Source organism: Scyliorhinus canicula, chromosome 3 (assembly GCF_902713615.1).
Source record: "Scyliorhinus canicula chromosome 3, sScyCan1.1, whole genome shotgun sequence".
Taxonomy (NCBI): Eukaryota; Metazoa; Chordata; class Chondrichthyes; order Carcharhiniformes; family Scyliorhinidae; genus Scyliorhinus; species Scyliorhinus canicula.
The window spans coordinates 88,900,047-88,909,373 of record NC_052148.1 but is presented as its reverse complement, the minus strand read 5'-3'; the positions used below and the strand labels follow the sequence as shown (position 1 = coordinate 88,909,373).

General features: G+C 52.2%; 1 long non-coding RNA gene across 1 annotated transcript in view; it reads right to left on the bottom strand.

The window, feature by feature from the left end:
- Window positions 1-1,666: 1,666 nt before the first annotated feature.
- LOC119962783 overlaps window positions 1,667-9,327 on the bottom strand; it is a 252,157-nt gene continuing 244,496 nt past the window's right edge. The window contains exon 4 of the long non-coding RNA XR_005459960.1: window positions 1,667-1,723. This is a non-coding gene — a long non-coding RNA (uncharacterized LOC119962783). The remainder of the gene's footprint in view (window positions 1,724-9,327) is intronic.

The following is a 9,327-nucleotide window of genomic DNA, read 5'->3' as shown; positions in this document are numbered from 1 at the left end:
AGAGATGCCCGGAATGCGAGCACCTGCAGGCAATCAAATCATCAAAGATGCAGAGAGAGAGGTAACTCCAGGTTAAAGAGGTGTGAATTGTCCCAAGCCAGTTCAGTCGGTAGGCCTCTGCAAGTCCAGGCTTGTTGGTGGGGGCCGAATGTAATGCGACATGAATCCCAGATCCCGGTTGAGTCCGCATTCATGCGTGCGGAACTTAGCTATAAGTTTTTGCTCAGCAATTTTGCGTTGTCGCGTCAAGGTCATCCCCACACCCCCACTACTGGCCTTCAAACAACCGCGCAACCTCAAACAAACCATTGTTTGCAGCAAATTACCCAGCCTTCAGAACAGCAACCACAACACCACAAAACCCTGCCAGGGTAATCTCTGCAAGACATGCCAGATCATCGACATGGACACCACCATTACACGTGGAAACACCACCCACCAGGTACGCGGCGCATACTCGTGCGACTCGACCAATGTAGTCTACCTCATACGCTGCAGGAAAGGATGTCCCGAAGCGTGGTACATTGGCGAGACCATGCAGACACTTCGACAACGAATAAACGGGCATCGTGCGACTATCAACAGGCAGGACTGTTCCCTTCCAGTTGGGGAACACTTCAGCAGTCAAGGCCATTCAGCCTCTGATCTCCGGGTCAGCATTCTACAAGGAGGCCTTCAGGAGACGCGACAACGCAAAATTGCTGAGCAAAAACTTATAGCTAAGTTCCGCACGCATGAATGCGGACTCAACCGGGATCTGGGATTCATGTCGCATTACATTCGGCCCCCACCAACAAGCCTGGACTTGCAGAGGCCTACCGACTGAACTGGCTTGGGACAATTCACACCTCTTTAACCTGGAGTTACCTCTCTCTCTGCATCTTTGATGATTTGATTGCCTGCAGGTGCTCGCATTCCGGGCATCTCTGACTGTGTCTATATAAACATTTCTGGAACAAGCCTTTCCATTCACCTGAAGAAGGAGCCGTGCTCCGAAAGCTCGTGTTTGAAACAAACCTGTTGGACTTTAACCTGGTGTTGTAAGACTTCTTACTAACAGCATAGTGGGTGTGCCTACACCTGAAGGACTGCAGTGGTTCAAGAAGGCAATTCACCACCACCTTCTGAAGGGCAACTAGGGATGGGCACTAAATGCTGGCCTAACCAGCGATGCCCACATCCCGTAAATGAATAAAAAAACTATTGGACAATAGGATTTACTCAACTATTCCTGATCTCAGCAAAGTGACTGTAGGGTTGAAGTACAAAAGGAGACCCACCCTCAGGCCTTCTGCAGATGAAGGAGTTGATGAAATTGGATTGAGAGTTACCCCATACATACATCACAGCTGAATTGACACAGGTCTCAGTATGAGCCATTTGTCCACAGTCCCAGCTATAATCCTGACTAATCAGAAATATAAAGTACTCATAGAAACATAGAAAACATAAGAGTATATTATTAGGTTACAGCACCTTTGAGAGTTCAGATTATTTAATAGACATTAAAACAAATGGGTCAATTTCTATGTTAAAATTTGAGAAAAAAAGAACACCTCAAGCATGCTTTCATTGATTTCATTAATAAAACTATCAAGATTTATTTAAACGGAGGAATACATTTTTCAACTTATGGTAAGTCCTACCTGTGGGGTTGATTGCAGGAGGTGACAATGCTTTGGCAGGTGTGTATGATAAAAAAGAATCTTGGAAGCATTGCTCGCTGTGGGGAGGAAAGTGTAGAATTTTTACACAGACAAGTGGCAGATGAAATTGAACAGAGAAATGCAAAGTGATTTATTTTGGTAGGCAAAAACGTGGAGAGACAAACGGCGCAATTCAACCGAAACATTTCTATGTCTGGTTTCAGGCATGTTTACCGAGGTGTTTCTTGATGCACAGCGCTAAGAAACAGCCCGCGATGCAACGGCACTTTGCTGTTTTTTTGGCCTCGACAAGAAACGCCCGCTCGAGGCTGCACTTACGCATTTCCTGAAGTGGCAAGCTCAGCTCACCAGTTCAGGAAGACAACTCATGGTTTTGAGCGGATCTTTCGACCCCCCCTTCAGCGACATCACCACGGTCTACGGACTCCCTGCATTTCCGCGGTCCTCGAGCAACCCCCGCACCCCACCTCTTATGGGAAAGGCACCCTGGCAGTGTCCCTACCAGTCTGGCAGTGCCACCCAGGTACTACCAAGGTGCCAGGCTAGCCGTGACAAAGTACCCAGGTGCCAGCCTGTGAGGGCAAGGTCACCACCCTCCCAATGTCCCACCACCAGGGGCCAATGGCCTGGGAGCCCCTCCCAAGCACCGTGATGACTGGTCCACGTTTGTGTGGACCAATACCAAACAGCGCCCAGGCAAGATCTCCCAGCTGCGGTCGGTGAGTCCCGAGCCCCAGGGGAATACAGCAAATGCATACTTAACGAAAGAGAAAATGCTGGAAAACCTCAGCAAGTCTGGCAGCACCTGCATGGAGAGAAAAGGGCTAACATTTAGAGTCCGATGACTCTTTGTCAAAGCTAAGAGACAGAGAAAGTGGGAAATATTTATACTGTGGAGTGAGATATTTAAATTAGTTCAATAGTTCATTTAAATATCCATATCTGGATCTCACCCGGCAAGGATAAGGGTCCGATTGCGATGTCTCGCGAGATCGTGAGACTTCATCAAGTCCATCAAGACATCTTGTGACATCCAATGGCCTGGTCGCGACACGAAGTCAGGCACGGGAGACCATCGTATCGCACCCAATATAAAATAAAGGGTACCATTCTCAAGGGGAGTTAGGTGGCCGGTGATGTGTTATCTGTGCTGGTCTAACACTGACTGCAACAGGATGCAGTAAAACGCGAAACAGGCTTGCAACACAGGCGATGGCCCAACACTGTTTTATTGAACCTGTTGATTGCGGACCTACCAAATGAGCATTTGGCCCTGTTGAGCTGGAGGCCGTTTTTCATGAATCCGCTGGAAAACTTGTTTGAGGTGAACGATGTGATCCTCGGGCATCGTGGACCAGATGATCACATCGTCCACATAGACGCGTACCCCTCGATGCCCTCCATAATTTACTCCATTATTCGATGAAATACTTAGGAAGCTGATATGATACCAAAAGGCATGTGGTTGTAGCAATACCTGTCGAACGGAGTGTTAAATGTGCACAGCTTCCGATTGGACTCATCCAGCTGTATCTGACAGAACCTACGGGAGGGGTCCAGCTTGGTAAAGAATTTGGAATGAGCCATCTCATAGGTTAACTCTTCACGCTTTGGGATCGGGTAGTGCTCGCGCATGATGTTGCGATTCAGGTCTTTGGGATCAATGCAAATGCGAAGTTCACCAGAGGGCTTCCTGACGCAGACCATGGAGCTGACCCAGTCTATTGGTTCCGTGACCTTTGAGATGATACCCTGGTCTTGGAGCTCTCGTAGCTGCGTTTTCAAACGATCCTTGAGAGGAGCCGGCACCCAGCGCGGTTCATGGATGACTGGGATGGCATTCGGTGTGAGCAATATCTTGTAATTAGAATTAGAATTAGAATTAGAACAGTACAGCACAGAACAAGCCCTTCGGCCCTCAATGTTGTGCCGAGCAATGATCACCCTACTCAAGCCCACGTATCCACCCTATACCAGTAACCCAACAACCCCCATTAACATTATTTTTTTTAGGACACTAAGGGCAATTTAGCCTGGCCAATCCACCTAACCCGCACATCTTTGGACTGTGGGAGGAAACCGGAGCACCCGGAGGAAACCCACGCACACACGGGGAGGACATGCAGACTCCGCACAGACAGTGCCCCAGCCGGGAATCGAACCTGGGACCCTGGAGCTGTGAAGCATTGATGCTAACCACCATGCTACCGTGCTGTAATGATATGGGAGAGTGCCCATTCCATCAAACACATTGTGGTATTGCGTGAGAATGTCGTCTATCTCAGCCTGGAGATTTACATTGGGCGAGGCAGTTGCCGGTGTCGAGGACATGGCATGGACGCGCTAGACCAGATTCAGGAGTTTTCATGCACGAGCACCGAGCAGGGATGCCTTGTCAGGCCGGATGATCTCGAATCGTAATGTCACTTTGATTGCCTTGTGAGATACACCTGGCTGACACAATCCACTGGCAGCTATGGCATTGCCATTGTAGTCAAGGAGCTGGCAGGCTGGTGGAAGAATGCTAGGTTGGTCTCGGATGCTGTCGAGGTCCAACTGTGATATGAGGTATGCAGAGGCGCCAGTGTCCAATTTAAATCGGATGCGAGACTGGTTAATTGTGATGACAGCACACCACTTGTCATCAGGATCCAGAGTGAGGATTCAAAGGCTGTTTGCAGGCACGGTGGAAGCCAGCTCATGCGTTGTGATTATGCCCACCCGGTATGGAGATTCGAGGCAGTCAGCATCGGGGTCCGTTGGACTGTCGGGATCCGAAACCTGGACATTGCCGCTTTAAATGGGCGGAACCTCAATTTGGACACGTCATGACACTGACGTCAGCGCGTTCTATGCGCTATGGTGCATGCACAGTGCGGTCGGCCGACGTTCGCACATGCACATCGGGGTCTTCGGCCTCGTCGTCCACCCAGTTGTGGCACGCATGCGTCGGGACCCGGGAAAAGCGTGTGAAATGGCCACTCTCCACGATGCTCAGGCCTTGCATTTTTGCGATGGCCTGCACCCTTTCTGCCTTGTGGGAGGCTAGTTTTGCATTTTATGCCGCCCTGATGCGGGAGTAACGATTCCTGGCATGTTCATGGACGACGCACGTTTCGATGGCGATGGAGAGGGTCAACTGTTTGATTTTGAGGAGCTGCTCCCGCAGGGAGTCGGACTGGACCCCGAAAACGATCTGATCCTTGATCATGGAATCAACCGTTGTGTCATAATTACATGACTGCGCTCGGATGCGGAGATGGGTCAAGAAGGACTGAAAAGAGTCATCCTTACTCTAAAGCCTCTGTTGGAAGATGTAATGTTCAAAGCTCTCATTCACCTCAATGCCGCAGCGGTTGTCGAATTTCAGCAGAACCGTCTTGAACTTCGTCTTGTCTTCGCCATCGGCAAACGTGAGCGAGTTATAGATGTGGCTGGCATGATCCCACGCAGTCAACAGGAACAGCGCAATCTTTCGGGCATTCCTTGAGGTCAGAGGCCTCGATATACAGGAGGAACTTCTGTTTGAAGACTTTCCAGTTGGCGCCTAGATTGCCGGAGATCCAGAGTTGCAGAGGAGGTTGGATCTTTTCCATGCCGCTGGATGGCTGCGTGCTGGTCGTTGCAGATTCACTCGAGGTAGGCCACTAGAGTTAATAGCTTTCTGGTACCATGATATGTTATCTGTGCTGGTGTAACATCGACTGCAACTGGATGCAGTAAAACTAGAAACAGGCTTCCGACACAGTAGATGGTCCAATACTGTTTTATTGAACCTGTTGATTGCCTTACATAATCTGCTGTGGGTTGACACTCTATTAGCCTAACTGATAACCTCCTACTGGCTTGACCAGACTAGCTCTCTGCCACATGGTCATGATGTCCATTGGCCTGTGCACTGTGACTATCTCCCGGGCCGTGTCCTGTGTGAGAGAGAGAGCCTTTCTGCCCTGTGGGCTTTGTAGTGGTGGTGTCCTGTCTGGTGATTAGTTATTCTGTGTCGTGTGTGTTCATTGGTTATCCTGTGTGTCAATCACTGCCTGTCTGCATCTCATGATATACATAAGTGGATATTATGACAGGCGGAACCTAGATGTATATGAACATAAATAACTGAAGATATAGAAAACTGTTAACAAAACATAAGGCTTTATGGGCATAGGGCATAAAATCAAGGAAGTTATGTTAAACCTGCATAGAAAACTGATTCAGATTCAACTGGACTATTGTGTCCAACTCTGGGTGCTTCAACCAACTGAAGGCTACAATGTGCTCAGAGCCCTCAATATGCTCATCACATCTGGGGCGTGATTCTCCCCTACCTGGCGGGGCGAGCCGTACCAGCGCCGAGGATTGGCGTGAACCACTCCGGCGTCGGACCGCCCGGAAGGTGTGGAATCCTCCCCACCTTCAGGGGCTAGGCCGGTGCCGGTGGGGTTGGCGCTGCTCCAGCTGGTGCGGAAGGGTTTGGCACCGCGCTAACTGGCGCCAAAGGGCCTCCGCCGGCCGGCGCAAGTTGGTGCATGCACAGGTGCACTAGCGTGTGCTGGCGTCATCCCAGTGCATGTGCAGGGGGGTTCTTCTCTGCGCCGGCCATGGCGGAGATTGACAGCAGCCGGCGTAGAGGGAAAGAGTGCTCCCATGGCACAGGCCCGCCCGCGGATCGGTGGGCCCCCATCACATTCCAGGCCACCTGGGGACACCACCCAGGGCCAGATCCCCCCGAGGACTCAGCAGGCCGACAGTGGAGCCAAGTTCTGCCGGTAAGGACCTGGTTTGATTTACGCCGGCGGGACCGGCCAGAAACGAGTGGCCACTCGGCCCATCGCGGGCCGGAGAATCGCCGGGGGGGGGGCGCTGCTAGTGGCCGCTGACCGACGGGTCGCGATTCCCCCACCCCGCCAAAACCCCCGCGCAACATGGTGGAGCCCTACAGCGGCCCGGCACAGAAGGAGATAGGCCACCCCAGAATGCGCGCGCCCACCGATCGGTTGCCCCAATCATAGGCCTCGCCATTGCGGAGGCACCCCCTGCCCCCCTACCAGAACCCCCGCAGCCGTGACGCCGAGCCCCGGCGGGTGATACTATACGGGAACCACGCTGGTGGGACTCGGCGGAACTCGGCGGAAATGTGGCTGGTCGACTGCGGAGAATCTCCGTGGATCCTCTTTCAACGGCCCCCGACCGGCGCCGCATCGACCGCGGGGGTGACTGTCGCTAATTCTCTGATCACCGGAGAATCGTGTCTCGCCGCCGGACCCGATCGCGGGCATTCTCCGCCCTCGTGCCAATCGGGATTTCGGCGCGGAAGCTCGGAGAATCACCCCACTGTCCGTCCTCACAAGTGGATGTGGAAAATAATTGAATTATTTTATTGAAAAGAAATGAAATTCTTCTCAACAGTATTTATCCCTCAACTAACATGACTAAAACAGATGTTGCAGACATATATCTGCCTGTGTAAAAATTAATTGCTTGCATTTTCTGCATTGGAACAATGATCTTGCTGAATATTGGCCACGTTGTGAAACATCTTTCTCCACTGATTTCTATTCTCCGCTGTTCTCACTGCCTGTAACATAGAGAGGCTCGTCCACATTCTGATATTATCGACCCATGCTGTCTCGGGTCTTCCTACTGCATGTTTTCCAGCTGGTTTGTCTTTCTTTACCTTTTCTCCAAACCACTCCCTTCGTGTTTGCTAGAGCAGCACAATGGTGCAGTGGTTAGCACTGCTGCCTCATGGCGCTGAGGTCCCAGGTTCGATCCTGGCTCTGGGTCACTGTCCATGTGGAGTTTACATATTCTCCCCGTGTTTGTGTTGGTTTCGCCCCCACAACGCAATAATGGGCAGGGTAGGTGGATTGGCCACTCTAAATTGATGGCAGCATGGTAGTAGATGGCAGCATGGTAGCATGGTGGTTAGCATCAATGCTTCACAGCTCCAGGGTCCCAGGTTCGGTTCCCGGCTGGGTCACTGTCTGTGCGGAGTCTGCATGTCCTCCCCGTGTCTGCGTGGGTTTCCTCCGGGTGCTCCGGTTTCCTCCCACAGTCCAAAGATGTGCGGGTTAGGTGGATTGGCCATGCTAAATTGCCCTTAGTGTCCTAAAAAGTAAGGTTAAGGGGGAGTTGTTGGGTTACGGGTATAGGGTGGATACGTGAGTTTGAGTAGGGTGATCATTGCTCGGCACAACATTGAGGGCCGAAGGGCCTGTTCTGTGCTGTACTGTTCTAAATTCTAAATTGTCCCTAAATTGGAAAAAATGAATTGAGTACTCTAAATTTAAAAAAATGACGAGGCTCCTGGGACATTCTCCAGTGCGCACCACACAGCTGTTCCGGTACACCAGGTGGAGATAGGAACACCAGAGGGGGCGACGGTTGTAGGGCAGGTCGACCCGCGGAACTAACTGCCATCCAGATGGGTCTCTGCTTCTGGAACAGACAGTCCCATTGATTGTCGCTATGCAGTCGCAGAACCAGGGATTACTTAAGGGGTTGTCGGCGAGCATCCACTATCTGCAGGTACAGTTGGAGGAGTCCAACCGTGTGCAGGAGCAGAAGGTGGTGCCGTCCATGCATGCCACCCAGGCCAACACCACACGCGTGTCGTCCATGGTGGAGGCATTTGGGGCGATGAATTAAGCTATGGATCAGCATGTCCAAAGCCTGGGACACTGAGTGCAGGCGCTGGCTGAGGCCCAGGACAGGGTGCCACCTCACAGGCGACTATGAACCAGAGCCACCTGGAAATTGGTCCCGTCACAGCAGGCCATGGCTGGGAACGTCAGCAGCATTACCCAGGTGCTGGCCAACGTGATGCAGACACAGAGGGAGGTGGTCCAGCCCCAGATCGAGATGGTGCAGTCACTGGCGGATGTGACACAAACATAGAAGGCGGTGGCAGAGCCGCAGCATGATGTGACGCAATTCCAGATGTTGATGGTTCACTCCCTGTGCTCCATGGCCACGAGCATGCAGACCCTGATCTAGACCAGAGCAGGCCTCCAGGACTGGCAGCGCCAGTACTGTCAGGTGAGCCTCATGGGATAGCTCTGCTCACATCCCAGTCCCCTGGAATAGCCCAGGGCCCATTAGGCACTCTAAGGGAGGAGGAGGTAATGGATCCCCTGCCCGTGACTCACACTGGGGAGGTACCAGAGCACCACAGCTCCTCGGACTCCCGCTCCTCTTGTTCCTAGCGTATTTGGTGTGCAGCGGGCAAAAAATGTTGGCACCACGCCACCTGTGACCCGAGCAGCAGCAGGGCCCATCAGGCCCAGTCGCTCCAGAAGACGCCCGCCAACCTGGACCCATGTCGCAAGTCGGGAATCACAGCAGGCCGCCTCTACTCCTGCTGTACCTTCTAGGGATCCACCTGGACGTAGCGTTAGGCCCGGTAAGGCCTGCAAGGTAAGCACCAGTTAGGTTGGAATGGGTGCAGGGTACAGTTGCAGGCGGGGGATGGCCGTGGGTGGGGCTGGGAGTGTGGGGTTGGGATGCGGTGTCCATGCCCCTGGCCATTCCATTCCTCTACCCCACACCTAGTTGAAGGGATATCCCTGCAACCAGAAATGGAGATGACACTGCAGGAACATCTTGGTAAGGAGGATAGACCCTATGCCACTCGATGGCAGACTCCATAGGTTTGCTTCACTAC